Source organism: Choloepus didactylus, chromosome 14, assembly GCF_015220235.1.
Source record: "Choloepus didactylus isolate mChoDid1 chromosome 14, mChoDid1.pri, whole genome shotgun sequence".
NCBI classification, from domain to species: domain Eukaryota; kingdom Metazoa; phylum Chordata; class Mammalia; order Pilosa; family Megalonychidae; genus Choloepus; species Choloepus didactylus.
Genome location: NC_051320.1, coordinates 95,827,535 through 95,848,145, shown reverse-complemented (window position 1 = coordinate 95,848,145; position 20,611 = coordinate 95,827,535). Strand labels below are relative to the sequence as shown.

The following is a 20,611-nucleotide window of genomic DNA, read 5'->3' as shown; positions in this document are numbered from 1 at the left end:
AATATATTTCATTGTATCATAAGCCAAGTTTAATTTTTCTTTATCCTTTTGGAGCAAACAAATGTAAGCATTTTAATTATATGACTTGGGAAAATATCTGCTTTTCTGCCTTATTTGAATGAATTTTTATGCTAATTTTTATCAGTTTCATAGTTAAAATGCTAGGATTTGCAGTTTTAATAAAGATAAATCTGAGGATACGTAGAAGTGCTGGAATCCAGCATGCATTGAGTTGCTTGCTGCTAAAATAGCAGGCAAAGCCATAGGCCAAGTATGGATAATGTGGAATCTAGTTACTTGCTTGAATTCTCCTTAGAAAACAAAACAAAGCCAGGAGCAATTATCAAAATGTGGCTCAGGCACTTAGGGTTATTATATCCATCTGCCCTTTCATTCAGGCAGTCATACATGCATTAAATAAAGGTTGACTAATTATATCCTGGTAGGGGTTGGGTTAGGGGCTGTACCTGCTATTGGGTGCAATTAGTGAGCAAAAATCAGATGAAGGGAGTAATTTGCTCATCTGGGATGGTTTGCTTTTGCATTTAGCAAGGAGTAGAAGGAGAAAGAGAGTGTGTATAGCGCAGTAAGCTGATGTGGTCCGCAGCATTCCCAGATGCTCATACACAGCTTTGTTTAGATCTTCTTTTATGGGACTGCTGATTGATCTCTGTTGTTATATATATCTTCTGTGCCTAGCACTTCAGCAAAAGTTTATAGAATGAATAAAAATAGCCATAGATACTCATTAATTTAAGGATGCTAGTTTGATAAATTACAAAAGAGATTTTCCTGAATAAGCAACTACAAAGATATCAGGCTGTGCAGTTGAAAGAATAGACCTTTATACGTTTTTCCTTGCTGTCTTTGACCTATAATTTCCTACTTGGCTTTAATCCTTGCCTAGATTTTTATTTTTATTTTTTTTATTTATTTTTAAATGCAATTTTATTGAGATATATTCACAAACATAGAATCCTTCAAAGTATACAGTCGGTTGTTCATAGTTGTGCATTGATCACCACAATCAGTCTTTGAACATTTTCATTACTCCAAAAATTAAATTAAAAATTGGAATAAAAAAGAACCTCCAAAACATTCCATTCCCCTTCTCCCCTCATTGTTTACTTTTTTTCCACACTCATTCATTGTTTTTTAACTTTATCAAAAAATTAAAAAACAATTAAAAAAAAAACATTTCAAACAAAACCAAAATAAAGGAATAAGAAAAAAAACAAATAACCTAAAATAACTACGTTGCTTCCAACTTGTTCCTACCCTGCCCCAAGAAAATAAAGACTATATCACCTATATTTTTAAATATTTCACGAGTACCTTTTGCTACTTTCAAACAAAACCAAAATAAAGGAATAAGGAAAAAACAAATAACCTAAAATAACTACATTGCTTGCAGCTTGTTCCTACCCTACTCCCAGAAAACAAACAGATTGTATCACCTATATATATTTTTTTAATATTCATTTTATTGAGATATATTCACATACCATGCAGTCATACAAAACAAGTTGTACATTCGATTGTTCACAGTATCATTACATAGTTGTACATTCATCACCAAAATCAATCCCCAACACCCTCATTACCACACACACACAAATAACCAGAATAATAATTAAAGTGAAAAAGAGCAACTAAAGTAAAAAAGAACACTGGGCACCCTTGTCTGTTTGTTTGTTTGTTTGTTTCCTTCCCCCACCTTTCCACTCATCTATCCACAAACTAGGCAAAGGGGAGTGTGGTCCCCATGGCCCCCCCAGTCCCACTGTCTCCCCTCATAAGCCACATTTTTATACAGTTGTCTTCAAGATTCATGGGTTGTGGGTTGTCGTCTGATAGTTTCAGGTATCCACCATCGGCTACCCCAATTCATTAGAACCTGAAAAGGGTTGTCTATATTGTGGATAAGAGTGCCCACCAGAGTGACCTCTCGGCTCCTTTTGGAATCTCTCTGCCACTGAAGCTTATTTCATTTCCTTTCACATCCCCCTTTTGGTCAAGAAGATGTTCTCCATCCCACGATGCTGGGTCTGCGTTCCTCCCCAGGAGTCATATTCCACGTTGCCAGGGAGATTCACTCCCCTGGGTGTCAGATCCCACATAGGGGGGAGGGCAGTGAATATCACCTATATTTTTAAATATGTCATGAGTACCTTTTGCTGAGTGGGCTCTTTGTTAGTATTAATTTGGTGACACCTGATTGTTTGAAAATGTAGTGGCACATCTTAAAGAAAATTTTGCATTTAGAATTTGAAGTTTTATCTGGAGACATAGTGGCTGAGTTATTTTTAGGATTGGATAATTTTCTTGAGTATAACATATGTCATAAAACACTTGTTTGGCCATATAGTTGGCTGTTGATACCATTCATAAACTAAGGGAAGTTTGGTTTAATTATTATTTGCCTAGATGTTTTCAAAGGAAGTAAATTTACAGGGATAGGTGGCCTCTGCCCACAGTGACCAAATCAGTTAATAATAAGACTGGACCCGGAATTCAGGATTCTTTGCTATGTATCCACTGCTTTTCTAACTTGAAAGTATAGCTTCAGTGAAAATGCTCTTTTCCACCAAGTGCTTTAAAATACAAGATTTGTAAAGTATTGATTCTTTGTGTGGTCTTGCTTCTTTGTGACCTGGAATAAAATATTGACTGGTTTGTCTTAGTTTTTCATCTTTCCCTGACTGCTCTTCTTTTTTTTTTCTCTGACTAAATCTGGATTTTTTTTTTTTAATTTTATTTTGAAATAAATTCAAAGTTATAGGAACAGTTGCAAAAACAATACAAACCCCATACACAGCATACCCTGACCCCCCTCCCCCAGTACCCCGATCCATCAACTTTAACATGCTGTCACATCGCCATTTTTTTCTTTCCGTCTCTCCTTCCTTCCTTCCCTGTCTATCGTCCATCATCTATTGCTCTGTCTTCTGAATATATGAGAGCAAGCTGCACACATCGTTGAACAAACACTATAATTCACATATACAATTCCCATGAACAAGAACATTCTTTTATGCAATCCCATTAAGCGCAGCTAAGAAGTTCAAGAAATTCAACATTGATACAAAGCTTGCATTCTATGTTTCCTTTTTTTTCCCCCTTATGTCCCAACTGTGTCCCTTTGAGCCTCCTGTCCTCCATCCTCAGATCCCATCCAGGATCATCCTTGGCATTCAATTGTCATCTATTTAGACTTTTTTTTTTTTTTTTTCCAATTGTGGAAACATATATACAGCCTAAATCTTGCCATTCCACCCCCTCCCTAGCATTTCATTAGTGGGATTAATCACATTTAGAATGTTGTAATGCTATCACCTTCCCACCATCCATTACTAGAAATTTCCCTTCATCTCAAACAGCAACCTTATACTCATTTCTTAACCTCCCCATTGCCCCTTCCCCCACTTCTCATAACCCATACTCTACTTTTCATCTCTATGGTCATATTCTCTGATAATTTCTTTGTGTTTACTGTGGGGCTTAAATTTAACCTCTTAAATCCATAACAATCTTGGTTTTCTTTGATACCAACTTAACTTCAATAGGACATGTAAACTCTGTTCCTGTACTCCTCCATTCCCCCGCCTTTATATAGTTCTTGTCAAAAATTACATATTTTACATTGAGTCCAAAACCACTGATTTGTCATTAGAGTTTATGTATTTTATATTGTAGGAATTAAATAGTGGAGTTACAAATCAAAAATTATTGACTTCTATTTGTATTCCCTTGTGGTCAGAGAATGTGCTTTGAAAATATTCAGTTGTTTTTTTTTATTAATTTATTGAGGCTTGTTTTATGTTCCAGCGTATGGTCTATTCTGGAGAAAGATCTGTGATAACTAGAGAAAAATATATGTCCTGGTGATTTGGGATGTAAGGATCTATATATTGTTAAAATTCTCTATATTTCTCCCTCCTTTCTTTGTTTCTCTGTCAGTGGAGCTCCCTTTAGTATCTGAAGTAGGGCTGGTCTTTTATTGGCAAATTCTCTCAGCATTTGTTTGTCTGTGAAGAATTTAAGCTCTGCCTCAAATCTGAAGGAGAGTTTTGCTGGGTGAAGTATTCTTGTTTGGAAATTTTTCTCTCTGAGTTTTAAATATGTCATGCCACTGCCTTCTCACCTCCATGGTGGCCGCTGAGTAGTCACTACTTAGTCTTATGTTGTTTCCTTTGTATGTGGTGAATTGCTTTTCTCTTGCTGCTTTCAGAACTTGCTCCTTCTCTTCAGTATTTGACAGTCTGATCAGAATATGTCTTGGAGTGGGTTTATTTGGATTTATTCTATTTGGAGTTTGCTGGGCATTTGCTTTGTGTATTTATATTGTGTAGAAGGTTTGGGAAATTTTCCCCAACAATTTCTCTGAATACTCTTTCTAGACCTTTATCCTTCATTTCCCCTTCTGGGACACCAATGAGTCTTAAATTTGGACATTTCATTGTATCTGTCGTATCCTTGAGATCCATTTTGATTTTTTCAATTTTTTTCTCCATTCTTTCTTTTGTTCTTTCATTTTCTGTTCTCTGGTCTTCTAGGACGCTGAGTTGTTGTTCAACTTCCTTTAATCTTGTGTTATGAGTATCCAGAGTCTTTTTAATTTGGCCAACAGTTTCTTTTATTTCCATAAGATCTTCTATTTTTTTTATTTACTCTTGCAATTTCTTCTTTATGCTCTTCTAGGGTCTTCTTTATTTCCTTTATATCCTGTGCCATGTTCTTCATCATGTCCTTTATATCCTGTGCCATGCTCTCATTCTTTGACTGTAGTCCTTTGATTAATTGTGCCAAGTACTGTGTCTCCTCCAGTAGTTTGATTTGAGTGTTTGGGATTGGGTTCTCCATATCGTCTGGTTTTAGCAAATGCTTTAAGATTTTCTGTTGTTTTTGGCCTCTTGGCATTTGCTTTGCTTGATAGCTGTGATCTTCCAGGACCTCTGCTGAGGGAAGGCTGTGCTATGTTACAAGTGTGCTCCTTCCCTCAAGGGAAGCCCCAGGCCGTTGGGCTGTGCAGGGACGCTCCTAGCCTGATGCAAAAATGGCTGGATGGGACGTCTCAACCCCACCACCCCGCTTTCGCGCAGCTCCGCCTTCCCAGCTCCGGGACAACTAGCTGTGGTTGCATCCAAGGCCACTGTCCACTGCTGATATTATGACGTGTGCCTGGTGTCAGGATACACTCCCTGTCAGACTGGGTTTCCTGGTGCGGCTCTGGGCTGTGGGTATGGCTCTGGGCAGGAGTGTCGCCAGCACTCCAAGAAGCCGGCTGCCAGGGGTGCAGTTTCTTTCTCCTTTTGGCTCTCCCCTCTGTCCCTCTGGCCCCGGGACAATCAGCAGCGGGTTTAGGGAGGGCTATCCTCCATGCCAGACAATGAAGCGTTGGCTACAGCCCGCTCCTGCAGTGCTTCACTGCACGGTTCTCACTGCCATATCTGCAGCCACTCCCAGGTTTTGTTTTTTTTTTCTTTAAAAGAACTAGTCCGTCTCCAAATGCCAACCTGCAGTTTCCCCACACCGCAGCACGACCACAGGACTTTCAGCTGGCTTACTCGTTTCAGAATGCAGACTCCCGGTTTCACCAAGTACACGGTCCCTGTGGTTTTAGCAGACCTTGTCCAGCTGGTGCATCGCTGGAAGTGGTATTCTGGGTCACTTTCTGGTTTTTATCTAATATTTTTCACGGAGGGATTTTTTTTGACCTGTCTCACCTAGCCACCGTCTTAGGTTCTCCCCCCACTCTTCTTTTTTAAAAGTTTAAAATGATGTTCACAGTGTTATGTTTTTGTTTTTTCCATCTTCCTTTTAAGACAAGGACAAAGCATATTAATTGTAGAACAATTGAAAAATACTGCACATAATAAATAACTGCTGTTAAATTGCATCTCCTGAATTTTTAAAAATCCATCTAAGTTTTTTACCCCAGTGAACCTTCTTGTATCTCTTTGAGAATCAAACATGGATGTATATTTGTATATGTTATACAGATATATAAATACTTTGTTTACAAGGAGAATAGAACACTCACACTCTTTTTGCTTTAAAAATATACAGGTGTATAATCAGATTCAAGTTGAAAGAATTATCATCAGGCCAGATGTCCCCAGGTGTCCCCTGGACTTATCATCTTATTTCCCTCCCTCCCTTGAGGTGTCTCATCCTTACTTTTGTGGCAGTCATTTCCATTTTTCCTTTATAGTTTTGTTCTCTATTATGTATCTCTAAAACATTAGCATTTAGTTTTGCTTAGTTTTAAACTTTGTATGGATGGAATCATACCGTATATGTTCTTTTATGTCAGAATGGTACATGACAAAGTTGACAGTGTAGAACAGTGGGGAGGAGATGATTTTTCAATAAATAATTTGGGGATTTGGGTATCCACATGGGAAAAAAAGAAACTTCACAGCATTCCAGGTTGGTTTGTAGTTGAATTCTGTCTAGTAGATACATAATGTGAGCTACGTGTGATGCTAAATTTTCTAGTAGACAAATTTAAAAAGTAAAAAGAAATAAGTGAAGTTAATTTTAACAGTATATATATTAATCCATTAGTGGCCAAAATATTATCCTTTTAGTATACAGTCATAAAAATTGATATATTTTACTGTTTTATGTACTAAGTCTTAGAAATTCCCTATATATTTAACATCTAGGGCACATCTTGCTTTTGCACTAGTCCCGTCTCAAGTGCTTGCTAGCTGCCTGCAGCACAACACAGTGTTAGGGGATTATTTTTAGGTGGGGAAGGATTTCTTAAAGAGGACACAGAAAGCAACCAGAAAGGAAGAAAATTGATAAATAGTACTACTTTAAAGTTTGGACATTGTGTTCATCAAAGGATGTCAGTAAGAGTATAAAAAGACAAACAGAATGGGAGAAGATCTTGGCAACTCATAATTCTGACAGTGTTTATATAAAAAATATGTAACACTTAAAAGGGCATCTAAAGAGGCAATGGCCATTAAATGCAATTCATTATCCTGGATGGGATATAGCAAGGGAGGAAAAAAGGCTTAAAGGGAACATGTAAAAATTGGAATATAGACTGTAAGCTTTATATCAGTGTTAAATTTCTTGAACTTGATCACTGCACTTAAGGTGGTTACATAAGTGAATATCCTTGTTCTTAGGAAATATACATGGCAGTATTAAGTGTTGAAGGAGCGTGATGTATACAACTTAGACTCAAGGGTTCAGAAAATGGATGGATGGTTGGATGGATAAGTAGAATGATAAGAAAATGTGACAGAATGTTAAAATTGGTGAATCTGTTTATCTGTGTGGGGTAGGAAGTAGGTATATGTTGGAGTTCTCTGTATGGAGTTTGTATTATTTTTGTAACTGTCCTATAAGTTTGCATATATTTGAAAATAAAAAGTTAAAAAAAAATATATAACACCTGATACCACTGAAAATGGCAGAGTCGGGAGCTCCAAGGATCTGTTCCTCCAGTGAAGCAACTGTCAAAAGCTGCCAGAATCAATTTTTTTCAGAACTCGGAAATCTGATCAAAACCCTAGAGAAAACGGGAGTGCTTAATGGAGAAAGAGGCTGCTGTCTTTGAGCATTTCAGGAGATCTCTGTGAGCTCATCTATGTACATTTTTTATTTCTGAAGACATCCTTCTGGAGATCTCTGTTCTCTTACTTTCTGAGCTGGATGTTCCCTAAGCCTTTTGTGGTGCTGTTATCTCTGGACCTCTTTCTTCCTGTCTGGACTGACTTCTTCATCTTGGTGGTGTACTCCTCCAGAGTCTCATCCCTGTACAAAGATGGCACAGTGGTCAGGCGGGGGGAGACGGCTTTCCACGTGCCTGTCTCTCGCGTCTCCCTCAGCCTGGGCTGGTTGCCCTCCGTCTTGCGCACAGCTGTCGTTCTGGTATCTCCCTGCCCTGCTCCTGGAGACTCCCTTAGCTCTTCCTCCTTGTAGCTTTTGTTTTCCATATCCTACATCTTACACATTTTTTGTCAATGTTCACATTTTGGTGACAGGCTTTCTCTAGTGGCTTTCTGAAATAGGTGCTTGGGGGGTAAAATTTCTGAGACCTTGCATGATTGAAAACTTGATTCACAGTTTGGCTGGATATAGGATTCTGTGTTGTCATTGATGTTTTTTGTCAACTTCAAAGACACCGCTCCTTTGCTTTCTTGTTTGTGTTAGTTTTCAAATTCTTCAGCTCTTCTGATTTCTGGTCCTTTGTGTTTGACTTTTCTTTCCCATCTTTGGAAACTTACTGGAGTTTTAACATTTTCCATACGGTGGTGTGTTTTTGTATGGGACTGTTTTCATCTGTGCATGAGCAGACTCGCTGGACCCTTCATCCCAGGAACATGGATTGTTTCATTCTGGGAAAAGTTTTTGAAATTATTTTGCTGATTTTTTTTCCCTTTTTCCCTTATTTTGTCTTTCTGGAACTTCTGTTATTCAGATGATGGATCTCCTGGACAAGTTTTGCAATTTTTTTGTAGTTTCATTCTCACGTATTTTTCTTTTTTAATTTTTTTTTTGTCTTTTTATTCTGCTTTCAAAGTGGTGTTTTCAATTTGCTGTAGCCTTTCTCTTTAGTTTTTTTTTTTTATTTTTGCACTTAAGTTTCTAAATTTATAACAGCTTATTTTTGTTCTTTTTGAAGAGTACGCTATTTTTGATTCACTATTGTGGTGTTTTCTCTTAACACTGAGGATTTTGGTAGTTGTGTTTTGTTTTTAAAATTTTCTGTCTGTACAATATGCTTCCTCCAAGTTATTTTCCTTTCTTTTTTTTCTTTTGCCTGTCTGTTTTGGCCTATCTTCCATGGTAGAGTCTTTCTTCACGTCTGATAACACTACCTTGTGGAGAATCAGAAAACTCTTTGGAAGTTCTCAGTATTCGTGTCAGGATATTCTGAGCAGGCCATTTGTTGGGGGAATCCCAGTGTTGGTATCTTTAGGTCTTTCCTCTTGGACTGATCAGATTCCCCGAGAATATGCTTCTCATCTCTTCCCTGCAGTGTAAAGAACTGACCACAGGATTTCTGGGAGCTGAGTGTGTGGTGGGTGGGGAGGTGGGAGAGCTGCGTGCAGGCAGGCTGGGGGTGGGGGGCTGGAGGACTCGCAGTTCAGGACCTGGGCAGTTCCTGCGGTTGCCTCCAACTCAGAGGTTCTCTGCTTTTCCCAGAAAATGACCCTGTAGTCTCTGTCAGAGTAAAGGAGATGGAGTCAAACTGAGGCATAGCATTGAGGTTCTAGCTGCATCTTTTTTTTTTTAATGCAATTTTATTGAGATATATTCACATACCATACAGTCATCCAAAGTATACAGTTGTTCACACTATCATCACATAATTGTGCATTCATCACCATAATCAGTTTCTTGAACATCTTCATTACTCCAAAAAGAATTAAGAATAGGAATAAAAATAAAAGTAAAAAAGTACACCCAAAACATCTCATATACTCCTTTTCCCCCTCTATTATTTATTTACTTTTTGTCCCCCTTTTTTCTACTCATTTGTCCATACACTGGATAAAGGGAGTGTGAGCCACAAGGTTTTCACAATCACACAGTCACACCATATAGGCTACATAGTTATACACTTGTCTTCAGGAATCAAGTTGCAGAATCAATTGCAGTTCAGCAGTTTCAGGTATTTCCTTCTGGCTAGTCTAGTACACTAAGAAATAAAAAGGGATATCTATATAATACATAAGAGTAACCTCCAGAATGACCTCTCAACTCCATCTGAGATCTCTCGGTCACTGAAACTTTATTTTGTTTAATTTCTCTTCCCCCTTTTGGTCAGGAAGGCTTTCTCAGTCCCACAGTGCTGGGTCTAGGCTCATTCCTGGGTTTCATGTCCCTCATCTTCAGGGAGATTTACACCCTTGGGAGTCATGTCCCACATGGGGGGAGGGCAGTGAATTCACCTGCTGAGTTGGCTTATAGAGAGAGGCCACAGATGAGCCAACAAAAGAGGCACTCAGGGGGAGACTCCTAGGCATAATTATAAGTAGGCTTAGCCTCTCCTTTGCCAGCTGCATCCTTAAACTGCCTTCACCCAATCTTCCTTGTTTTAGGCCCTCCACCTTCCTTACCTCCGCTTCTCTCTGCACTTAATGCTGCAGTTCTGAACCTCCTGAGGGTGATGCTGTGTATATCAAATTGGTTCTGAATTTTTCCTGCTGGTTGCTTAGGATTTTGTGCCTCCTGAGTCATTTACTATGCTTCTGCCTGCCTTGCTGGCTTCCAAAATTTTGTTGCTTTTTCTCCTTTCGTCTCTCCCTGTTCTTGTGCATTTATCTTTTTTTTTTTTTTTCTTTTTATTAATCTCTTTAGTGTAATTTTAGGGGGAAGGAGTGAGACAGATGTGCATATTCTGTTTGCCATCCTACTCCAGAACTTATTTTGCTCTCTTTCTGCCGTGTAAATTTATGTTGTAAATGTTCTGATTGTTTTCAGTTATTTCATGTATATTTTCTTCAACTAGAATATGGTTTGAAGACATACTTTTTTTTTTTTTTTTTTTTTTAAATCCCTGAAGGCCTTCCACAGTGTTCATGGCAGGTAGTAAAGAAGCTGTGTAATACAGTATTGCAAAAGTTGTGAAGTAAAGGTTGCTTTATATATATACATGTTGTCTTTTCTTGTCAGGTTCTTTTTGACTACCATGGAAAAAGGAAAGAGAAACTAGAAGTATTTTTTTTTTAATCGTCATTTGATTTGATCACAGAGTTATTGTGGCCTTCTGAACTGTGAGTATAATTCTCTTGCTACACTTGTGTCTTGGGTTTTTTGTTTTATTTTTTCCTTCACCTGTCTTTTAGGGTTTCTTTCATATATAGGAGCAACAAACAAAAGATAGTTGATTTTGCAAGGGAGGGGAGAGGAGGGAGGAAAATTCTGTTAAGTGTATCAGCTGGTTAGTGCCTATAATGAGTAGATACGTTGTATTTTATTCTGAGCTAGGCTTGCGGAGTAATAACTAGTTAATAATAATAATGGCAACAATGACAAAGGCTCAGCGGTTCCTGGCACATTAAAACTGTAAGTTATAACTATTGATTGAATTGTCATGCTAACCCTATGAGTAGGATTTCCCGTTTTACTTTTGCATCCACTGACATGCAGAGAGGCTCAAGGTTGCTTAGTTAGTAAATGGCAAAACTGGGACTCAAACCCTGTTGCTTAGGCTTCAGGGGCCTGCTTTCTTAGCTTTATCTTATTCTGATGCGCTCTGGATTCAGATGATGGCTGAGCTGCTTCAACTAACTTTTTAGCCTTAGTCAACCTATCTAATCTCCCTCAACTTAGTTTTCTTGCCTGATAAAGGGTATTATTCTAGACCCTACCACACAGGGTTGTTAGGAAGATGCTGTGAGATAGTAGATGTAACCTGCTCAGCATTCAGAAATGGTCCCAATGGTTCTTCAGTGGTATTTTCCTCATTTTAAGGAGAGGAAAGCTGAGCCCCTGAGAGATTACATTACTTGACCACGGTCCCACAGCTGGGGAATTATCAAACTGAGGTTCTATCTCCGTTTGTCTTACTTAAAGGCTGCTCTTTCTTCTAGGTCTGGTGGTTAATGGAGGACAGACATGTGAATAGAACATTCATAAATCTCCTCTTGTAGTATTGACATTGATAAGCATTTTTGTTTTAATAATGTATTACTATGGTAAAATCCTCACTAATTTGTACTTTATGGATTCAGAATTCATGATAACTTAAAACTGTATTGAATTTCACTTTGGCAAGTGTCTTTGGAATGAAGGCCCTGGATTGTTTTTCCACCTTCATTTAAGGGTCAGTTCACTTTCCACCTTTGTACCCCCTTCTTCCCCCAGATCCATTTCTGTTTCTACAGAGACTAGATATTAGGGAAGGGAAATTATGTGATGCAGTTTGCTACCTAGCAGAGCCTGGAAACCTTGCTTGTGTTTTTTCTAATGCTTCCCTGCTCTGTTGGCTGAGGGAAAGAGCCTGCCCTGTGCTGTGCTAAGTGATGGGGTACAGGGGTGATGATGTTAGAGGTCATGAGGTGTTCACAGCCGTGCTATGGGCATCCCTTGTTTAATTCACTAAGTGGTGAATAGTAAATGTTTAGTGCTTGGTACAAAATAAATTCTCTTCTTTTAGTAGATCCTAGCAAAGAGAGAATATCAACTATAACTTTTCAGCAACATTAGCTATAAAAATAAGTAATCTTAGAATAACACAAGACAGTTTCTTGGGGAGTCAGTATTTAGCAGAAGTCATATGAAGCTTTTATCCATAATGTAATGTACATTGGAATGAAAACCTGACGGGAGTGGTGAGATGGCAAGCCAAGAACCCAAGAGCCAACTCACCAGCTCGTTAGAACCCTTGAGTCCTTGGAAATCACCTACTAACCTGTTATGGCTTTTTCTCTTGGCATTTGAAAATACATAAACCCAGAAAAAATAACTTTTATGATCATTGTTCCCACACTTTTTTTTCTCAATTCTGGACAAATGGTCAGGCCGTATGAGTAAGTCTGACCTAACAGAAGTATATTTAGTGATGTTATGCTGAGATTTATTATAAGGGATTCATTGTAAGGAATTCGCGTATGCAACTATGAGGGCTGGCAATTCTGAACTCCATAGGGCCAGTGACAGGCTGGAAACTGGTAAAGGTAATGTTGAAGTCCTGAATCTGAATTCTCCAGGGGAAGCTGGCAGGCTAGAAATTCCCACAGGAGCTGATGTTGCTGTTTGGAAGCAGAATTCTTGCTGTAGAAACAACCAACTGATTGGACGAGGCCCATCCCCTTTATCTACTTAAGGTCAATTGAAAGTAGATGTTAATCCCATCTACAAAATACTCCCCAGTCACAACTGGGACAGTGTTTGACCAAACAGCTGGATACCATAACTGAGCAAAGTTGACGCATAAAATTAACCATCATGAGGTTGAAGCAATTTTCCCAAGAATAAATAGCTGGCAAGTATTGGAGCTGGGCATTACTTCTTTGTCACTTAAAAAGCCTGTGCTGTGGTGTCCTGCTAGATTGTACATTTCAAGTTAGTTATAGACTCTGCCTGTAAGAGCGTTAAACTGGCTTACACAGGAAATGGGACATTCGGGTTGTTAAACATTGGTTATAAAATTTTAATGTTGTCCCCAAACCGGAGTATAGAACTTGAATCCAAGTGATAATCTTACACTGTTCCCATGTACTGATTCATAGAAAAATCCTTGTGGAACATGTTTCAAAACTTAATAAAATTGGTGTCCGGATATCTAAGCCAATTTGTCAGTGTATGAATGAATGTACCACTCCATTTTTTTCAGGACAAGAACATGTTGATGGCAGTGGAAAATATAAGCAGCTACTCTGTGTTTAGCTAAACTTGGGAGATGGCAAGCATAGGACTTGGAAAAATGTCATTGAGTCATGCAAGCACAGCTTTCAGCTGTATGGCATAGCTATAGAATACCAGAGGAAAAATAGCCATTGGGATATTGAACAACCAAGAGTGAAGGGTTTGATTCCTTTAGAATAGAAGCATTGCTCAGTTTGAAATGCTGAGGTGGAATTATAAGAAATACTGTCTGTAGTTTTCATGGTTGCAAAATCTGGGAGACCTATTTTGTGCATGTGCTGTAGGAGTTCTCATGTATATGCAGGACCCTGCGTTTAGTTCCGTGGGTCCATGTGTGGATGTGTGATGAGCTGCCTGAAGTTTTGGCTGTGTTCTCCAATTTTGTCAAGAGCACGTTTTTCAAATCTTCTTGCATTGGTGACTCGGGAAGTCTGAGTGAAGAAAGCAATCATAATCATAATAGCTCTCATTCATGTGTCAGTCATTGTGTGAGTTCAAATCTTACTTAATTCTATTCCCACTTTATAGATGAGAAACTGGGCTTAGCGAAGTTAAGAAATTTGTCCTAGTTCGCACAGCTGGCAAAGGTAGTGTCAGGCTCTCAGACCCTTTCCTTCACCCTTACCCCTCGCCTCCCATCGCCTCGCTGCTTGCTTGGGTTCCTGTGCTTACTTGGGAGGGTAACAGTGCCACCTACTGAACGCCAGCAGAACTGCTTTTTAACATGTGTCATCCATGTTAAATAGTATTACTGTTTCTCAAAGCATCGCAAGTAGTTTTCTGTCCTCATACTGAGGAAAGAATGTGGTTTATCAGATACTTGTAAAAAACAGGGAAGTTTTGGTTTCCTGACCCTAGAAATAGGCAGGCAGCTTTTCCTATGATTCTTACATTCAGAGTAAGGGAATGAGAGAGTATTTTTTCTCTGTCTTTGCACATCATAGAATTGTTAGAAGGCTAGTGGGGGTGCTGGAAGTTGGAGAGTTGGGGTGGCAAGGAGGCATTTTTTTAATCAATTTTTTTTATTGTAGAATATAATATATACACACACACAAGCGATAGCTTTGCAAGTGCAATTTAACAAATAGCAAATTTCAAAGAATATTATAGGTTGCAATTCCATAGTTTCAGTTATTTCGTTATTATGTAATATATATACAAAAAGGTAGTATCTTTCAAAGTATGATTTAACAAGTAGATACATAGGAAATTTCCAAAGTTATTATGAGTTATAGTACCATAGTTTCAGTTATTTCCTTATTGTGAAATATAGCATATATACAAAAAGGTATAGCTTTCAAATTACAATTTAACAAGTAGCTATAGAACAAATTTCAAAGGACGCTGTGGGTTACAGTTCCACCATTGCAGTTCTTTCCTTTTAGCTATTCTAATACCCTAACAACTAAGAAAAAGAAAATTACATAAAGATTCAGTATTAATACTCCTTTGTAAAATTCTGTCATGCCTGTTGCTACCTCTTCCTCAAGTTTAATCACTTTCCCAGTCTTCAGGGATATCTAGGCAGTGACCACCCTAACCTGTTCATGTTGAAAAGGGATGTCGACTTTATGAACAAAGGGGACATATCTAGTTGATGTTCTTGAAGAGGCTGTTGGCTCTGGATTTTGGGACTTAGCTGGCATAGGGGCACTCTTAAGGATTTAAGTTTCTGATGAATAAACTTGGTGAGTGAAAATTTTCTTGAGTTTCAGATAGGAATCCGGGTGTTCTTTAAGGTTTTCAGGACCACTGTTGACTTGGGCCTATCGTATTGTGGTCATTTGGCCTATCTAGGTGAGGCTTGCATGGGAGTAACCTCCAGGACAACTTCTGGACTCTTATTTGAATTCTCTTAGCCACTAAAATCTTATTTTATTGGCTTTCTTTCCCCCTCTTTGGTCAAAAAGGCATTCTCAATCCCTCGATGCCAGGGTCAGGCTCATTCACCGAATCATCTTGGGGGTCCTGTCCCATATTGAGGGGAGGGTGATGAATTTATTTGCAGAGTTAGGCTTAGAGAGAGAAAGTCTACATTTGAGCAACAAAAGAGGTTCTCTGGAGGTGACTCCTAGGCATAATTACAGGCGGGCTCAGCCTCCTCTTTCACCCAAGTAAGCGTCAATATTGAGGGCCTGACTTATAAAGTAGGGGGTTCCTAAGTTCACATAGCATATGTTATGTCCATGATAATCCATCCATATCTCACATTATCCTCACTTAGTTGTACAATCCTCATCACTCTCCATGTTAAACAATTCTCGAACCAAAACATCTCGTAGCTCTTGTCAGCCCTTAATTATTTGTCCCTAGTCTTTATGTAATGCTAGTATGGTATTCCTATTATTATAGTCCCTACTATGCAGTGTGTAGCTTTTTCCCATGTACCTTCTGTTGTCAACTCTCTGTGCTAGCGTCATACCTTAGAAGTATATCATGCAAGCACTAATCTTTATTTGTGGTGCTGATTTGTGGGAAACATGCCTTTAAAGAACCCCTTTCATTCCTATTCACCTTCAATATAGCTTTAATATTTATAATCCCATTAACAATCTTTACCCCTATCCATTTCCATACCTTTGAATTCACCATCATTAACATATCTGAACATATTAGATTATCATTACCCCTCACCAGCTACTGTCTATCACTAGGTCCCCAATGTTCTTATGTTATAAGATACTGATTTTACATTGTTCAGGTAGTTCATAGAAGTGGTACTGTACAATATCTCTCCTTTTGTGTCTGACTTACTTCACTCAGAATTATATCTTCAAGGATCATCCATGTTGCCATATGTTTCAAGACCTTGTTGCTTCTTACTACTGGCTAGTATTTCATTGTACATATATATACACCACATTTTGTTTATCCAATCGTCTGGTGAAGGACACTTGGATTGTTTCCATCTCCAGTGCTGCTATGAACATTGGTGTACAAATGTCTGTCTGTGTCTCTGCTTTCAGATCTGGGTTTATACTGAGAAGTGGAATTGCCAGATCATAGGGTAATTTAATATTTAGTTTTCTGAGAAACTGCCAAACTGTCTTCCAGAGTAGCTGTACCATAATACAGTCCCACCAGTGATGAATAAGAGCTCCAGTTTCTCCACATCCTCTCCAGCATTTGCAGTTTCCTGTTTGTCTGGTGGCAGTCATTTTTTTTTTTTGAATTCAGTTTTATTGAAATGTATTCACATACCATACAGTCATCCATGGTGTACAATCAACTGTTCACGGTACGATCATATAGTTAATGCATTCATCACCGCAGTCTATTTCTGAACATTTTCCTTACATCAGAAAGAATAAGAATAAAAAATAAAAGTAAAAAAGAACACCCAAATCATCCCCCCATCCCACCCTATTTTTTATTTAGTTTTTGTCCCCATTTTTCTACTCATCCATCCATACACTAGATAAAGGGAGTGTGATTCACAAGGTTTTCACAATCACACTGTCACTCCTTCTAATCTATATTGTTATACAATTGTCTTCAGAGTCCAGACTACTTACTGGGTTGGAGTTTGATAGTTTCAGATATTTACTTGTAGCTTTTCCAATACTTTAAAACCTAAGAGGTGTTATCTGTATAGTGCATAAGAAAGTCCACCAGAGTGACCTCTCAACTCCATTTGAAATCGCTCAGCCACTGAAACTTTGTTTCGTTTCATTTTGCATTCCCCTTTTGGTCACGAAGATATTCTCAATCCCACGATGCCAGGTCCAGATTCATCCCCGGGAGTCACATCCTGCATTACCAGGGAGATTTACATCCCTGGGAGTCGGGTCCCACGTAGAGGGGAGGGCAGCGAGTTCACCTGTCTAGGTGGCTCAGTTAGAGAGAGAGAGGGCCACATCTGAGCAACAAAGAAGTACTCGGGGAGACTCTTAGGGACAATTATATGCAAGTTTAGCCTCTCCTTTGCAGTAACGAGCTTCGTAAGGGCAAGTCCCATGATAGAGGTTTCAGCACATCAAACCACCAGTCCTAACAACATCGACATCAGTCCAGGTGAGGAAGTCCAACACTTCTGCACTTTCCCCAGCTCCTCGGGGAGGCTCTGTAAATATATTTTTATTTTTTGCCCAAATTACTTTGGAATGTGTCAGTATTTCACGCTAATCTATACTAACCTACTGTATCTCACTTCCTATTCAAAGTTCCATGTAATTGTGGTGTTTGAGCAAACTGACTGTAGAGTTGTACTGTTTAGAAAATATAGATCCTGCACCAAATAGACATCTCTTCCCTTGGTCTCACCTGAAAGTTGAAGTTTTAAAACACAGTCAGTTTTGACCTTTATCCTTTGGCCTGGTTTGCCCTAGTCTTAAGCAGATCATCTTCATTTCTATCACTAATTGAAGTCTGGGCTCTTTTTCAACCTTTTTTTTTTTTTTAACAGTTGCTGTATGCACTAATACTGACATTCATATCTGTGGTGGCAGCCATTCTTATTGGTGTGAGATAATATCTCATTGTGGTCTTGATTGGCAATGAAGATTAACATTTTTTCATGTGTTTTTTAGCCATTTGTATTTCTTCTTCGTAGAAATGTCTTCATATCTTTTGCCCATTTTATAGTTGGGCTGTTTGTTCTATTGTTGAGTTGTAGGATTCCTTTATATGTGCAAGGTATTAGTCTCTTATCAGATACATGGTTTCCCAATATTTTCTCCCATTGAGTTGGCTGCCTCTTCACCTTTTTGACAAATTCCTTTGAGGTACAGAAGCTTTTGATTTTGAGGAGTTCCCATTTATCTGTTTTTTATTTTGTTGCTTCTGCTTTGGGTGTAAGGTCTAAGAAATGGCTTCCTACTATTAGGTCTTGAAGATGTTTCCCTACATTATCTTCTAGGAGTTTTATGGTACTGTCTCTTATATTGAGGTCTTTGATCCACTTTGAGTTAATTTTTGTATAGGGTGTGAGCTAGGAGTCCGCTTTCATTCTTTTTGTTATGGCTGTCTAGTTCTCCCAGCCCCATTTGTTGAAGAGACTGTTCTGTCCCAGTTCACTGGATTTGGGGGCCTTTTTAAAAATCAGTCGACCATGTATCTGGGGGTCTATTTCTGAACTCTCAATTCGACTCCATTGATCAATTTGTCTATCTTTATGACAATACCATGCTGTTTTTTTTTTTTAAATTGCATTTTTATTGAGGTATATTTGCATAACATAACCATGCTGTTTTGACCACTGTAGCTTTATAGTAGGCTTAAATCTGGAAGTGTAAGCCTTCCCACTTCATTCTTCTGTTTTAGGATGTTTTTGGCAGTTTGAGGCCCCTTTCCCTTCCAAATGAATTTGTTAACTAGCTTTTCCAAGTCTGCAAAGTAGGTTGTTGAAATTTGGATTGGGATAGGGTTGAATCTATAGATCGGTTTGGGTAGAATTGACATCTTAACAATATCAAGTCCTCCTGTGCATGAGTATGAAATATTTTCCACCTATTTAGGTCCTTTTTTATTTCTTTTAGTAAATTTTGTAATTTTCTGTGTAGAGGTCTTTTGTGTCCTTAGTTAAGTTTATTCCTAGGTACTTGATTTTTTTAGTTGCTGTTGTGAATTTTTTTTTGATTGCTTCTTCAGTTAGGTCATTACTAGTGTATAGGAACATTACCAACTTGTGTTCATTAATCTTATATCCTGCCACTCTGCTGAATTTGTTTATTAGCTCAAGTAGGTTTGTGGTTGAATTCTCAGGATTTTTCAAATATAAGATCATATCTGCAAATAATGACAATTTTACTTCTTCCTTTCCAATTTGGATAGCTTTTATACGTTTATAAAACTTCTAGCACAATGTTGAATAATAGAAGTGACAGTGGGCATCCTTGTGGTGTTCCCAATCTTAGGGGGAAGGCTTTCAGCCTCTCCCTGTTGAGTACTATGCTGGCTGTGGGTTTTTCACATACACCCTTTATCATATTGAGGAAGTTTCCTTCAGTTCCTACCTGTTAAGTGTTTTCATCAAAAAGGGATGTTGGATTTTGTTGAATGCTTTTTCTGCATCTGTCAATATGATCATTTGATTTGAGCAGGAGTGGTGTCAGTTCTTTTTGGAAAGTTTGGTAAAATTTCTCTGTAAAGCCATCTGGGCTTTTATCTGTAGGTAGATTTTCGATGACTGATTGGATGTCTTTGCTTGTGTTTGGTTTGTTGAAGTCTTCTTATTCTTCTTGGTTCAGTCTATGTTGTTCATGTGTTTCCAGGAAATTGTCCATTTCCTTTAAATTGTCTTGTTTGTTGGCGTATAGTTGTTCGTGGTATCCTCTCTTTTTTTTTTTTAATTTCTTCTGGATCTGTAGTAATTATCTCCTTCTTATTTCTGATTCTGTTTATTTGGGTCTTCCTTCTTTTTGATGTTGTCAGTCTAGCTAAGGTTCTGTCAATCGTGTTGATTTTCTCAAAGGGCATTTTTTTATTGTGAACTTTAACATTATACATAACATTGATAACTTTCAAAGTATGATTTAACAAGTAGTTAGAGAACAAATTTCAAAGAATGTCATGGGTCACAGTTCCACAACTTCAGCTGTTTCCATTATTGTAAAATATAACGTATCTACAGAAGGGTGTTAACTTTTGATGTAAAGCTCAACGAGAAGTCCCACAGTTTCAGTTCTTTCCTTGTTATGCAATATAGGAAAGAAAGGTATAGACTTTCCAAGCACCATTCAACGAGTAGCCATAGAGCAAATTCCAAAGGATGTTATAGGGTACAGTTCCACCATGTCAGTTATCTCCTTCCAGCTATCCAACACCCCAACATCTAAAAAAATACATAAAGCTTCAATATTCATAGACCTTCGTTAAATCTTATCTTGTTTGTTACTGCTCCTTCTTCTCAATCTCTCCATCTTCAGGGGTGTCTAGGTAGTGAACAAAGGAGGCATATTTGATGTTTTTGTTTACTCATGAATTCTGAATGGCTTGTTAACAAAAGATACGAACTTTTCAACATTTTTTTCTTTGATGAATTATTATACCAAAAGGGATAGGTGTCTCAGTAAAAATTCAGTTGAAAAAATGACCAAAAGATTTGAACAACATTGCATTCATTTCATATGGATGATAGTAAGCATGTGAAAAGATGCTCAATATCATTAGTGGCTAGGGAATTGTGAATTACAATTACAATGAGATACCACTGTAACGCTATTAGAATGGCTAACATTAAATCAAAACAGCAGAAGCTCACAGTGCCAGGTGATAAGGATGTATAACATCTAGAACTGGGTACATTGCTGGTGGGAAAGTAAAATGG

General features: G+C 38.2%; 1 protein-coding gene across 3 annotated transcripts in view; it reads left to right on the top strand.

The window, feature by feature from the left end:
* Positions 1-20,611, top strand: part of PTK2 (protein tyrosine kinase 2) — a 337,628-nt gene that overhangs the window by 40,902 nt on the left and 276,115 nt on the right. For 2 of the 3 annotated variants that reach the window (XM_037802722.1, XM_037802727.1), the window contains exon 2: positions 10,648-10,748. The exons of the other annotated variant lie outside the window; for it this stretch is intronic. The gene's annotated coding sequence lies outside the window, so the exon portion shown is untranslated. The remainder of the gene's footprint in view (positions 1-10,647; positions 10,749-20,611) is intronic. 3 annotated transcript variants of the gene reach the window in all.